The following is a 14,107-nucleotide window of genomic DNA, read 5'->3' as shown; positions in this document are numbered from 1 at the left end:
ACTTCTCCTCCAGGCAAATGCCGGGATGGTACCTAACTTAAGGCCACGGCCGCTTCCTTCCCTCTTCCTTGTCTATCCTTTCCAATCTTCCCATCCCCCGCGGGGCCTCTGTTCAGCATAGCAGGTGAGGCCGCCTGTGCGAGGTACTGGTCATCCTCCCAACTTGTATCCCCCGACCCAGAGTCTGAAGCTCCAGGACACTGCCCTTGAGGTGGTAGAGGTGGAATCCCTCGCCGAGTCCGAGGGAAAAACTGACCCTGGAGAGTAAACAGATAAAGAAGAAGAAAAGTTTCGAGGCCACTGGAAGGTGCATCTCAGCACCAGGACCAAAATAACCAGATTGACGTGTCTGTCTGTCTGTCTGTCTGTCTGTCTGTCTGTCTGTCTGTCTGTCTGTCTGTCTGTCTGTCTGTCTGTCTGTCTGTCTGTCTGTCTTCCGAAATGACATCACGTCTAAACCGCTGGGCTGAATTTCATGGAAGTTTGAGCAAATATTCTTAAAGGGAAATTTAACATGACTGATTTATTTCAAAATATGGGTACTCTATTTGCGAAATTATTTGTTAAAAATCGCGTTATAGTTTAAAATGAATCGGTATTTCTTTTAACATTGATTATGTTTTTGACTGGGGGTCTATTTGAACCGGCCCCGCGGTGTAGGGGTAGCGTGCCTGCCTCTTATCGGGAGGCCCCGGGTTCGATTCCAGTTCAGGTCAGGGATTTTACCTGGATTTGAGGGTTGGTTCGAGGTCCACTCAGCCTACGTGATTACAATTGAGGAGGTATCTGACGGTGAGATCGCGGCCCAGGTCTAGAAAGCCAAGAATAACGGCCGAGATGATTCGTCGTGCCGACCACACGACACCTCGTAATCTGTAGGCCTACGGGCTGAGCAGTGGTCGCTTGGTAGGCCATGACCCTCGGGGCTGTTGCGCCATGGGGTTTTTGGTCTATTTAAAATTAGTTCACCTGTGGGTGGGGGTTGTAAAATAATGCCTGTCGTAAGAGACGTCTAAAAGAGACCCCGCACTTCTTTAACAACTCTGTGAGGTTTTACTAATACCGGGCGAGTTGGCCGTGCGGTTAGGGGCGCCCGGCTTTGAGCTTGCATCCGGGAGATAGTGGGTTCGAATCCCACTGTCGGCAGCCCTGAAGATGGCTTACCGTGGTTTCCCATTTTCACAGCAACCAAATGCTGGGGCTGTACCTTAATTAAGGCCATGGTCGCTTCCTTCCAACTTCTAGGCCTTTCCTATCCCATCGTCGCCATAAGACCTATCTGTGTCGGTGCGACGTAAAGCCACTAGCAAAAAAAAGTTTTATTCATATAGATGAGTTGTTTCAATAGTCCGGCCCCGCGGTCCGCCTGTCACCCGGAGGCTCCGGATTCGATTCCCAGCCGGGTCAGGGGTTTCAAATTGTAAATGGTTATTATCCCTGGCCTGGGGACTGCGGGTTCGTGTCGTCCTTAAAGTTCCTTTCTTTACACTTACACTTCTGCAATCACGTAGGTTCCTATGATATGGTGAAAGTTGTGGCAAAAGATCTGCAGAGGTCGACGCCACGAACAAATATCATTTATTTTTTATGTTTTAGTACCATCCGTCTCACCTTCCAATCGCCGTCCTGACTGATTCATGACTCAAATTGCATCGCCAAGCAACTGCTACTTCCTGATTATCTACGCACATAAACGAAGGTCAAGGTTAGATATTTGTGTACTTCACCACAAGAACAAGATTATCCTTAAATACTCTAGACTTTTATCTCTGACCAAGAATAAAAATTAACTGCTTGATTATAACGAACGACTAAAGTCGGGCGTAATGATTTTCGCCTTTGGCAGACAACATTCCACAACAGCGCGTAACATCAATACATTTTCCTTATTCAGTCGCGAGCCATGCGACTAGAGCACAGCACAAAGCTAGGAGAGTTTCAGGTAGCGAACATAAATTTTCTCCTACCGAGTACGGTATTGATCAGATATGCCACTATCTTATCTAGAAAATCAAAATAGCCTTCAATCAAGCTGAACTGATTTTATTACTCTATCAAATAGGCGAATATACGCTAATCGTCTTTATTTATCACTTGACCTTCAGAAGTATTGTTTGTTGATGTTAGAGACCTATTGACAGTCAGCACTCTGTTCAAAGCGACACTATCTTAGCTGGATGTACTTTATAGGCGAATGAAAAATGTGTGTATTTGCCGATGTGAATATGTGACAGTTATAAACATAGAAACAACTGGATTGAGTACGTACTGCTATAGGTGAAAAACGCCGCATATATTACTGTGGTAGCACTGCACGACTTGGGATTCCCATGACTTGATCGACGAGCCGTGTGCGCGCGCTAAGTCAGCGATGAAGAAAGGTATTTACAGCCTTCTAGCTGCTGACTCAGTGAGGCTTATACTTTACTCTTTGTACAGTGCGTTCTTATTCAAGACCAGTTTGGTTCGGAGCCGGACCTTGTTCGTACTTGGCGGGGACACTACCGTGAGTACTAAACATCATAATATGTTCAGTAACATATTTACATTAGCGAGAAGTTTATTTTTAAATGACTAGTTAAGTTAATGGAAAAATAATTTGCAGGAGCAATCTACGATACAGGTCTATAAACTCACCGGTAATTTATCGAGGTTAAAATATATTTGTACTAGCTCCCTATGATCAGTGGAAGAGTGTCGACCTCCAGATCCCAAGGTGGCCGTTTCAAACCTCAGTATTTGAGGGGCAGAAAAAAAAAATCCATTACGATTTCGGCAACTAAAAGATCTCTGGCGTCACATCTGGTGTTTACCCCATAAAAGTAGTTAATTAAATCACAGCCATAGATCGCTCAGCAGAGGTCCAATTTCTCTAGATCTAGTACAGAAAAACAACGGAATGGAACGTCGAAATTGATGCGCAGATAGCCAAAATGCCATCAAATTACCATTCCTTCACACGGTAGCTGGGGACGTACGATTATTATTATTATTATTATTATTATTATTATTATTATTATTATTATTCTGCTAGTGGCTTTACGTCGCACCGACAAATAGATCTTACGGTGATGATGGGATAGGAAAGGCCTAGGAACTGGAAGGAAGCGGCCGTGGCCTTAATTAAGGTACAGCCCCAGCATTTGCCTGGTGTGAAAATGGGAAACCACGGAAAACCATCTTCAGGGCTGCCGACAGTGGGATTCGAACCCACTATCTCCCGGATGCAAGCTCACAGCACGGCCAACTCGCCCGGTATTATTATTATTATTATTATTATTATTATTATTATTATTATTATTATTATTATTTTAACATCCGTTTTGGCCTTCTATGGACTACGCCTAGCTTCTGCTTCTCGGCTTCCTGTCTCTTCTGCTCCCAAAACCTCTTTATATTTTGATTTCTAACCTCCCTCAGTCGGTCTGTCAAAATTCGTCGTTGCCTCTCTGGTTTCTAAACATTCCCTGTGTCTGTCAACTATTTTCCGGAATGTGTTTCTGTCCAACATGCTTTCAGTGTTTAGACCTAGCTCAGAACTTCGATAACTTCGTTCGTCCAGGCTGTGGTGTTCTTGCATTTCCTGCGGTACTCCCATATCCTCTTAGCCAATCTGTCGTTACTCAATCGATGAATGTGTCCAGCATACTTCAGTAGTCTCTTTCTCATTTCATCAATCAGTTCATTAATCTGTTTGTACAGTTCTTCATTCCTTCTTTTCTTCCAGATGTCATCTGTCTTCCTAGGACTTTCTATTTTCCTCATCTCCTCACCTTCTGTTTTTCTGTTGTGGGTTAGACATTCCGATGCATACAGTGCTTCTAGCCTTAGTAGTCCGACTCGTTGGCTGCGGTCAGCGTACTGGCCTTCGGTTCAGCGGGTACCGCGTTCGATTCCCGGCCGGGTCGGGTATTTTAACCTTCATTGGTTAATTCCGATGGCTCGGGAACTGGGCGTTTGTGCTGTCCCCAACATCCCTGCAAATCACACCACACACAACACTATCCTCCACCACAGTAACACACAGTTGCCTAAACATGGCAGATGCCGCCCACCCTCATCGGAGGGTCTGCCTTACAAGGGCTGCAACCGGCTAGAAATAGCCACACGAAATTATACTGTATTGTAGTGTCTTAATCGACAATTATTATTATTATTATTATTATTATTATTATTATTATTATTATTATTATTATTATTATTATTATCGGGCTATTTGGCTCAGATGCTTAAGGCGCTCGCTTTCTAAGCCCAGGTTGACAGGTTCGATACTCCCTCAGTCTGGTGGTATCTGAAAGTGCTCAAATACATCAGCCCCATATCTGTACCAGCACGTAAAAGAACTCCTGTGGGACAACATTCCGACACCTCACCGTCTCCGAAAACCTTTAAATTAGTTAGTGGGGCATAAAACCACTATTTTTCTTTTTATTCATAATCGATTTTGGCCAACCATAGACCACGTAAATAACTCTTCACGATTTCAGTTTTCTTTGGCGCCAATATTCCTTCATTCTCTTTTTCACAGCTTCCTTCTTTTGAGCCGTCCAATGTTGTTCCTTCTTGGTCGCAGTTACTGGCCTAGGAATCTCTCAAATATGTGTAGCTTGTTTCTGAAAGTGGTCCTGTTGCGGATGTCTTGATCCATGATGTTCATTTATTATTACTACCCTCCATTGGATGTGTCTAAAAAGAGCTGCACCACCTCGGGAAAAGGATACGAGTAATACTCTGTCGTGCCGGGAAATCATGTGAACTCTTACACTTCACAAAAACACGGGAAATCAGCCTATTTCAGTCACATCTTCTGAAATGACGAATATAGCCTGATACAACTGATCATAGAAGGTTCTATGGCTAAATGACTAACATCGTGTTCTTTGGTCTACGGGGTCTCGGGTTCGATTCCCGACCGGGTCGGGGACTTTAATTAGTTAATTCATCTGGCTTGGGGACTGGGTGTTTGAGCTGTCTTCAGCATTAGAATTCATCTTAGGTAGGGCACCATCATCTCAGACTCGCCAATACGCCGTCTTAACTTGGAAGCGTGGGTTGGCGACCAGGGGGTCCTTAGCTGAGTCCTGGCATTGTTTCCACTTGTGCCAGGCTCCTCACTTTCATCTATCCTATCCGACCTCCCTTGGTCAACTCTTGTTCTTTTCCGGCCCCGACGATATCAGGTGTCGAGGCTTAGGGAGTATTTCATGTTCACGCTCTTCATGGCCCTTGTCTTCCTTTGGCCGATACCTTCACTTTTCGAAGTTCGGATCCCTTCCATTTTTTACATCTGAGGATGGTTACCTAATTGTACTTCATCTTAAAACAATAATCACCACCACCATCGTCAAATGGAAAGACCCACACCACGCCTCGAAGGAAGCCACGAGCCATTCATTAAATTATTATTATTATTATTATTATTATTATTATTATTATTATTATTATTATTGGTCTTAATCTGTATTAGGTTCGGCACTTAACATGGATTTAGCCTAGTTTTTCGGCCGGATATCCTTCCTGACGCGAACTTTATATGGAGGAATGTACCTATTCCTGTTTCTGTGGTGTTTGGTAGTGTGTTGTAGGCCTATATAGAGGGTTGTCCACATCAAACAACTCGTGAACGGGTAAAGATATGGACATGTTGTTTTCACTTTCAGTAATGACAGCAAGGGGCTCACAATCGGACTTTACTTTTTCGACATCAATATCTTCTGAGATAGGCCTAATTGTACCTATTAACTTTGATCTCTTAAAAGGAACTACACTATTTTCTACATATAGCTTTCAACTTACAAACATTATAAATTCATCACCGTGATTATTTTGAAAATCGGACAAGTAGTTCTCGAGAAAATATAATGTATTCAAACGTGCCAGCTGGGGACGGCTCTGTCCGATTCGTGCTAAGTATGAAACATGAGCTAGTTGTTGACAGAGTAGCTTAACCTTCTTCTGACAGATACAGTACCCCTGTAGGCATTCTCTCTACTGTGCTCATGAATACACTGATAAAATGTATGATTTAACCGGTGTTACCAACTAGTAAGTTGTTTCCCCGTTATACCAACACCCGAAAATACGCCAAAATCCATTAAAATAAAAAGAATAAGGTTACCTACCCAGTATTTCTAGGCCTAAAACACAAGAACATGAAAATATCTTTACTTACAGACATCGATTAACATAGTAATCCATCCACATTATCATGATCATCTGCCTCTAGTTCTACAGTTGAGATGGTGGATTAGACTGCCAACGTGCCAATTTGTTTGAGAAGATTTCGTGGTTGTATATAATGACAGCATTTTTTCATACACTTAAAAGTGGCACGCACAGTGAGAATTCAGTTCATCATCTTGGTTTTTAACTTGTTTCTGAGGAAGGTTTTCATGTTATTGAGCATACTGAAGGCGATATACCTCGTAATAATTTCCGTCAGAAAATCAGTCGTCCGTCAAAGCCATATTTTATCCGTCACCTACGGTAGAATTCCGTCACTTTTTACGGAATTTCCCTCAAATTGGCATCGCTGGATTTAACACGCGACACTTCCGGATTTAGCCTTGTTAAAATGGGAGACAATTCGCAAGTTGCGCTCCTAGTGGCGTGACCTGAACATTCGCGCTAAATTCAAATATCAATGGAAATGTATATACGGAAATGGATAAATAAATTACGTTTAGAAAGAAAGTGTTGCTAAAATATTAACTTCAAAGTTGCTAAAGCAATTCTGGATACATTAATGAAGAATTATTTAACAGGTTATTATTTAAAGACTGAAATTAGACATATAATCAAGATGTGAAATGGACTGCTGTGAAAGGGCAGGATCTTTCATTTATGCATTTATTTTTTAGCTTTAGCATACCTGCCTGAACTTTCACGACTAGATTTGTCTCTTTTTTCTCATTTAAAGCATTGTACATCACATTAGTACACTTGTCAATAAAAATATCGGCACATGATTCAATTAATTTACATTTAAGAGCTGAACAATTTTCCTTTTCACTTGAAGCCTACTAACAGAAAGAAAATCTATGAATTTAGCCGCAAAAACATTCAAAATTTCCCTATAAGCAATACTTGCCATTACATTAGGGTAAAGCAAATTTGCATCATCATCATCATCATCACATTTCTTAAATCCCCCAATATTTTCTTCAGTGCTTGACAATGCATTACGGCATTCCAAATGGGGTACAGTAACTTGAAACACAACCAGCCACACACATAATTATTTGCATTTTCCTGAATTAAATCAAAACCCACAGATCACACCTACAACACCATATCGGTACTGAAGGTTAACTGCTGCACTAATACAATAAAATAAGATTATTATATTTTAAGCCAGTTAAAATACGGGTCGCGCAGGTCAGAAGTTTAGGAAGTACTATAAAATCTCTTTGTAACTGGAAGAATATATCGTTGCCGGGACAAAACCTCCTATGTGATAATATTTTTGGAGATATACTGACCCGCAGCATATACATTATGAAGAGCGAGAATGCCTTGACGTTATTCACATAATATTGCACCTTAGATGACAGAACCTTACCAGCCAAAGTTCTAAGCTAAAATATTTCACATAGGAGGTTTTGTCCCGGCAGCGACGATATATGCAAACACAGTATCTACTTACATTTTCTTGTTACGAGGAAAACGGAAAAAAGACCGCGAATCTTTCTGCACTTCATAGTTATTGCAGCCAAACGCAGCACATATCTTTCCACTCATATTGACAGAAGATATAAAGGAATGACACACGCTACTATTTACTTATGTCAACTTAATGCAAACGCGTAAATAATGCCAAAAACTTTACAAACAAATACACGTGCTCTTATGACAGAATCAGTAACTATCAGGTCACTCCGCTAGACAGAGCTCTAATCGCTGTCCCTCGATATCTCGCAGAGTGTCGCGTATTGTCTCTACTGTATTTTATTTTAACACCGCCGTAGGTAGTGATGGGATAATCGAATAAAATAATCGCTCATTCGATTCATTTTATTCGATCATTTTTCCATTCCATTATTTTTCGGTTATTCCATTATTTTTTCGATTATTCATTCGAAATTCCTTTTGAATAAACGAGGCAATCGAATAGTGAATGCTTTCGAAATAATCGAATAAAAAGTAATCCAAATGTTGTGGACAACTCATCAATCTCATCACAGGGAAATTCAAACTACCATCTCAATTCCCTTACAGGAAGTATGTGGGTGGGAGGGATCGATCTCTGTTAAACCTTCCGAAAATAATATGAACTCATGCTCCACACATGCGAATGAGTCGTACACACAGATGCCATTACTTAAAATGCATTGCATCACAGCCCACGCGATTACGCGAAGTGCAATGCTAGTGTTGACTACTGTGTAGAGATGAGAAGAATGCAAGAATGAGGAATGTGGCCTGCAAGCACGAACTTCCTGCCCTGCCCATACAGATCGGCTCTTATCTGCTCTTATCTGCTACACGATAACATTGACTCACACTTTGCACTTTTACTGGATTACAACTGACAAGAGCGAAGAGCTGCCAGTAGAAGATAATATAAAGTCGACTGGGTAGTAGGGGAGTTGCTATGGTAACCATTGCGTCACTAGCTCTGCTAGTGAAAACCCCTTCGCCCCGTGCCTCACCGGGCATGTTTATTCTTCTGATCTCCCAAGAATACTTACCTCACCAAATTTATTAAGTCATAACTTAAAGTTCGCCAGAATTTCATCTAAATGGCGAAGTCGCTAGCCGCTATCTTTGAAATTCTGTCGCTAAATGACTTCTAAAAGACTCCAGATCGCAAGAGTTGGCAACATTGATATTTTGTGATACCGTAGTGATTCTTTCCCCCAGCCAAGAAAATGTGTTAATGGTCAGTACAAAATAAGAAGGGTTGAAAACAATGAAGGAAAAAGCGATGGTGATGGTGGTGGTGGTGGTGGTGGTGATTAGTCTATTGTTTTAAAAGGAAGTGCAACTGGGCAATCTTCTATTAATACCAATCAGAGGGAAAAAATGAAATATGTCCGACACTTCGGAAAATGAAGGTATCGGCCATAGAAAGACAAGGGACGAAGGGTGTGAAAATGAAAGACACGCTTGGCTTCGGAAACCTAATATCGTCGGGGATAGAAAAGAACAATAGTCGACTAAGGAAGGTCGGTTAGGATAGATGAAATTAAGGAGCAAGTGAGTGGAAGTAATGCCTGCATTCATCTAAGTACCCCGTGGTCGCCAACCCTCGCTCTCTATCTTTATTTCTTTCTTAGTTAATCAATCAATCAATCAATCAATCAATCAATCAATCAATCACCACCGATAAGCATTTAAGGCAGTCGCCCAGCTGCCAGATTGCTTATCAGTTGTTTACTTAGGATTTTCTTAATTTTATTATTTTATTTTTTTGCTACTTGTTTAACGTCGCACCCACGCAGATAGGTCATATGGCGACGATGGGACAGGAAAGGCCTAGGAATGGGAAGGAAGCGGCCGTGGTGTGAAAATGGGAAAGCACGGAAAACCATCTTCAGTGCTGCCGACAGTGGGGTTCGAACCCACTATCTCCCGGATGCGAGCTCACAGCTGTGCGCTCCTAACCGCACGGCCAACTCGCCCGGTATTTTCCTAATTTAAGAGCCCCTGGGGTCCCTTTTAGTCACCTATTACGACAGGCGTGAAACACTTTCACTATCGCGGATCATGTTTACGCGATCTTCAAGCGATAACACGCTTCTCGCATTCTTTAGATATCTCTACCATCACACAGTACCTCACAAGAAATGAACTGTTATGACACACCCCCTCTTACCCTTGCTTTTAAAACTGTTGGAACAGTTTATTTAAAATAATTGGGAATGGGAATTCCTGAGTTCCTTTGGTATTTTTTATAATAAATAATAATGTTATTGGTTTTTAGGTCCCGCCGAGATGCCGGAGTTTAGTCCCGCAAAAGTTATTTTACATGCCATTAAATCGACCGACATGAGGCTGAGTATTTGAGCACCTTGAAATACCACCGGACTGAGCCAGGATCGAACCTTTCAAGACGGCTTTGGGAATGTCATTCTCGGTCGATTACTCACGCAGATCCGGAATATAGAGTATTTTATGAGTTGTCCTTCGAAAGAGGTTCGACAAAGAAAATGTCTGGTAGGTGGTCGCGTACAGAGGTAATCTTTAAATAGAGGTACAAAATGCATTATTCTTACGAGATTTTAACTCGATTCTTTTAATAATTGGTCCATTTTTGTTTTCGTCCCACACACAGAGAGAGATCTTACGGTGATGGTGCGATAGAAAAGGGCTACGGATGGAAAGAAGTGACCGTGGCCTTAGTTAAGGTACAGCCCCAGCATTTTCCTGGTGTGAAAATGGGAAACGACGGAAAACCATTTTCAGCACTGCTAACAATGGGGTTCGAACCCACTATCTGCCGAATGCAAGCTCACAGCTGCATGACCCTATCCGCACGGCTAACTCGCTCGGTAATAATTGGTCTTTAAGAGGGGTGGTCTCTTAATAGAAGTGGCCTTTCAGATAGGTTTCACAGTACTTTTTTAAAGCATTTATTAAATTCTTAGATTATATATCGAACCAGAATTTATCTTGAGAGAATCTGGAATGCAAGTTGTATTTGTTTTGACTATTTAGCAAATTCCTACAAAATTAGTAAGTACCGGTAGTAATAATAAAAGTGTATAAACAAAAACCAAATAAAATGTATAGTTCTTTCTTTCTTTCTTTCTTTCTTTCTTTCTTTCTTTCTTTCTTTCTTTCTTTCTTTCTTAATCCATTTACAGTTTTCACTCGGACTCGGCGAGAGATCCCACCTCGACCGCCTCAAGGGCAACATCCTGGAGCGTGAGACTTTGGGTCGGAGGATACAACTGAAGGAAGGAGGATCATAACCTCGCCCAGACGGCCTCACCAGCTATGCTGAATAGGGGCCTTTTGGGGAGGGGGGAGATCGGAAAGGATAGACAAGGAAGTGGCCGTGGCCTTAAGTTAAGTAGCATTCCGACATTTGCGTGGAGGAGAAGTGAGAAACCACGGAAAACCACTACGAGGATGTCTGATGAGGGAATCGAGCCTCCCGAGGCTGAGTGGGTTCCGTTTCAAACCTCGCACCACTTTACAAATTTCGTGGCGGTGTTGGGAATCGAACGCGGTACTCGGCTTTCCTTCTCCAACATTTAACTCCCATCTTTAATGTCCTTATATTCCACGCTGCTACTATATCATTTTTCCTTCTCTCAAGCCGCTTTTTTTTCGCCGGGTCATCCACTTTTCATATAGTATGTCTTAAGATATCCGTAACATTTGTCTTCTTACGAGGTAGGGGAGGTTTTTTTTTTTTTCGGCTAGGGGCTTTACGTCGTACCGACACAGATAGGTCTTATGGCGACGATGGGATAGGAAAGGCCTAGGAGTTGGAAGGAAGCGGCCGTGGCCTTAATTAAGGTACAGCCCCAGCATTTGCATGGTGTAAAAATGGGAAACCACGGAAAACCATCTTCAGGGCTGCCGATAGTGGGATTCGAACCTACTATCTCCCGGATGCAAGCTCACAGCCGCGCGCCTCTACGTGCACGGCCAACTCGCCCGGTAGGTAGGGGAGTTAACACTACGCCCAACCCCAACCTGGAGGACCAGGGTATCTCGATCATCACCTTAGACCTGTCCGGCTTGCGTAGGCCTACTGGGAGCATGTGCTCCCGCCGGTATAGCTGTACAGATAATTTGAACACGCAAGCCTCCAAACACCCGGCAAAATGTATTTTGCCTTCGTCAAGATCGGGAGGTCACGAAGGCGAATGCCGGGACAATTCCTTTCATAGGCCACGGCCGTTCCCCTCTCACCTTCTCCGCACCTAAGATCATCGCAACACTACAGTAGCAGCGATCGGGAATTAGAAGTGGGGAACACAAAAATTTACAGACAACAAACAGTAACCAGGTCTGAGAAATACAGTTTCGAGGGAGGAGGGCGAGGGTGGGGGAGATCAAAATCGAAAAAATAATTACAAATGCTCTCTGAGCGAATTTTGTAATAATAATAATAATAATAATAATAATAATAATAATAATAATAATAATAATGTTATTTGCTTTACGTCCCACTAACTACTTTTACGGTTTTCGGAGACGCGAGGTGCCGGAATTTAGTCCCGTCAGTAAATCTACCGACATAAGGCTGACGTATTTGAGCATCTTCAAATACTACCAGACTGAGTCAGAATCGAACCTGCCAAGTTGGGGTCAGAAAGCCAGCGCCTCAACCGTCTGAGCCACTCAGCTCGGCGAGAGCGAATTTCGATAGAGGCTGACAGTCTACCAATTTAAGTGCGGTGATAATAGCGCTATACAATAAAACTTAATTACACATGTATTACAATTAAATAGAAGTACGGCGTGATTATACAATTATACATCTATTGAACCCAAGGCAGGTAAAATGGACTAGTTTAGTGAAGAACATATCAACGGGCACGAAGATCAGACAATACAAGGCAACTGAACGCGGTGGCCTCCACGATAACACTAGGAAGATATGGGGCTAAGTAACAAGACACTATAGACAGAATGAAATGGCGTATGGCTTTTAGTGCCGGGAGTGTCCAGGGACAAGTTCGGCTCGCCAGGTGCAGGTCTTTTGACTTGACAACCGTAGGCGACCTGCGCGTCATGATGAGGATGAAATAATGATGATGAAGACGTCACATACACCCAGCCCCAGTGCCAGCGAAATTAACCAATGATGGTTAAAATTCCCGACCCTGCCGGGAATCGAATCCGGGACCCCTGTGACCAAAGGCCTGCACGCTAACCATTTAGCTATGGAGCCGGACACTATAGACAGAACTGCACAGACACATTGAGTGCGGCTGCGATACTGACGAATATGCGTGCGGCAAGTGGGTAAATCGTATCTTAGCAGACGCGCCGACTTCGGATAATTATTAGGGGGGAACGAACACAGGCATGTGAAATGAGGAACAATTATTGATGCAAACATTCCTATATATTAACAATATTCACAAATAAACAGATAAAACAGAACAACAAGAGAGTTTGTCTCTCAAACATAGCTTTGAACGAGTCATATGTACGGAGTTTTCAATAATATTCACAAGTAAACAGGAAAATAGTCCTCCTGTGTGGTGTAGTGGTTAGTGTGATTAGCTGCCACCCCCGGAGGCCCGGGTTCGATTCCCGGCTCTGCCACGAAATTTGAAAAGTGGTACGAGGGCCGAAACGGGGTCCACTCAGCCTCAGGAGGTCAACTGAGTAGAGGTGGGTTCGATTCCCACCTCAGCCATCCTGGAAGTGGTTTTACGTGGTTTCCCACTTCTCCTCCAGGCAAATGCCGGGACGGTACCTAACTTAAGGCCACAGCCGCTTCCTTCCTACTTTCTTGTCTATCCCTTCCAATCTTCCCATCCAACCCCCCCCCCCCCACAAGGCCCCTGTTCAGCATAGCAGGTGAGGCCGCCTGTGCGAGGTACTGGTCATCCTCCCCAGTTGTATCTCCCGATTCAGAGTCTGAAGCTCCAGGACACTGCCCTTGAGGCGGTAGAGGTGGGATCCCTCGCTAAGTCCCAGGGAAAAAACGACCCTGGAGGGTAAACAGATTAAGAAGCAGAAGAAGAAGAAACAAAAAAATAAATATTTTGAAGGAATGTTTTATGAACGAAGCTATCAAAAATAATCACAAGTAATAAAGTTAGGACTTTCTTCATAAATACATATTCTTACATTCCATCACACGAAATGTGAAAATCTCTACCTCCAGATGTACCACCTAAAAAGTCTCTATTGAGAAATGTAGTTCTCTGAAGGAATGCCCTCTTTCTAATCTTATTTTCTGATATAAAATCATCTAGCACCTTCTCGAGATTTAACTCCTTAGCAGCCTCCGAAGACTACCAAACTTCACGTTATAAGGGAACTTAACATCTAGGAGGAGAATTTTTGAGGGGCAAAATAGCACTCTGCCCCACTAAGATCATTTTGGGGGGCGGAAAACGCCTTCCCCCCCCCCCTTCCCTCACAAAGCACCTCAGTGTTCATGACCTTGGAAAAAAATTATACCCCTGCT

At 42.8% G+C, this 14,107-nt stretch overlaps 1 protein-coding gene across 2 annotated transcripts in view; it reads left to right on the top strand.

The window, feature by feature from the left end:
- Nucleotides 1-14,107, top strand: part of LOC136881276 (thiamine transporter 2) — a 150,326-nt gene that overhangs the window by 89,442 nt on the left and 46,777 nt on the right. Inside the window, exon 1 of one of the 2 annotated variants that reach the window (XM_067154055.2) lies at nucleotides 2,422-2,506. The exons of the other annotated variant lie outside the window; for it this stretch is intronic. The gene's annotated coding sequence lies outside the window, so the exon portion shown is untranslated. Of the gene's footprint in view, nucleotides 1-2,421; nucleotides 2,507-14,107 lie in introns of those variants that run through there. 2 annotated transcript variants of the gene reach the window in all.

The sequence above is a fragment of the Anabrus simplex genome, chromosome 9 (genome assembly GCF_040414725.1).
Source record: "Anabrus simplex isolate iqAnaSimp1 chromosome 9, ASM4041472v1, whole genome shotgun sequence".
Lineage (NCBI taxonomy): Eukaryota > Metazoa > Arthropoda > Insecta > Orthoptera > Tettigoniidae > Anabrus > Anabrus simplex.
This window is presented reverse-complemented; position numbering and strand designations above follow the sequence as displayed.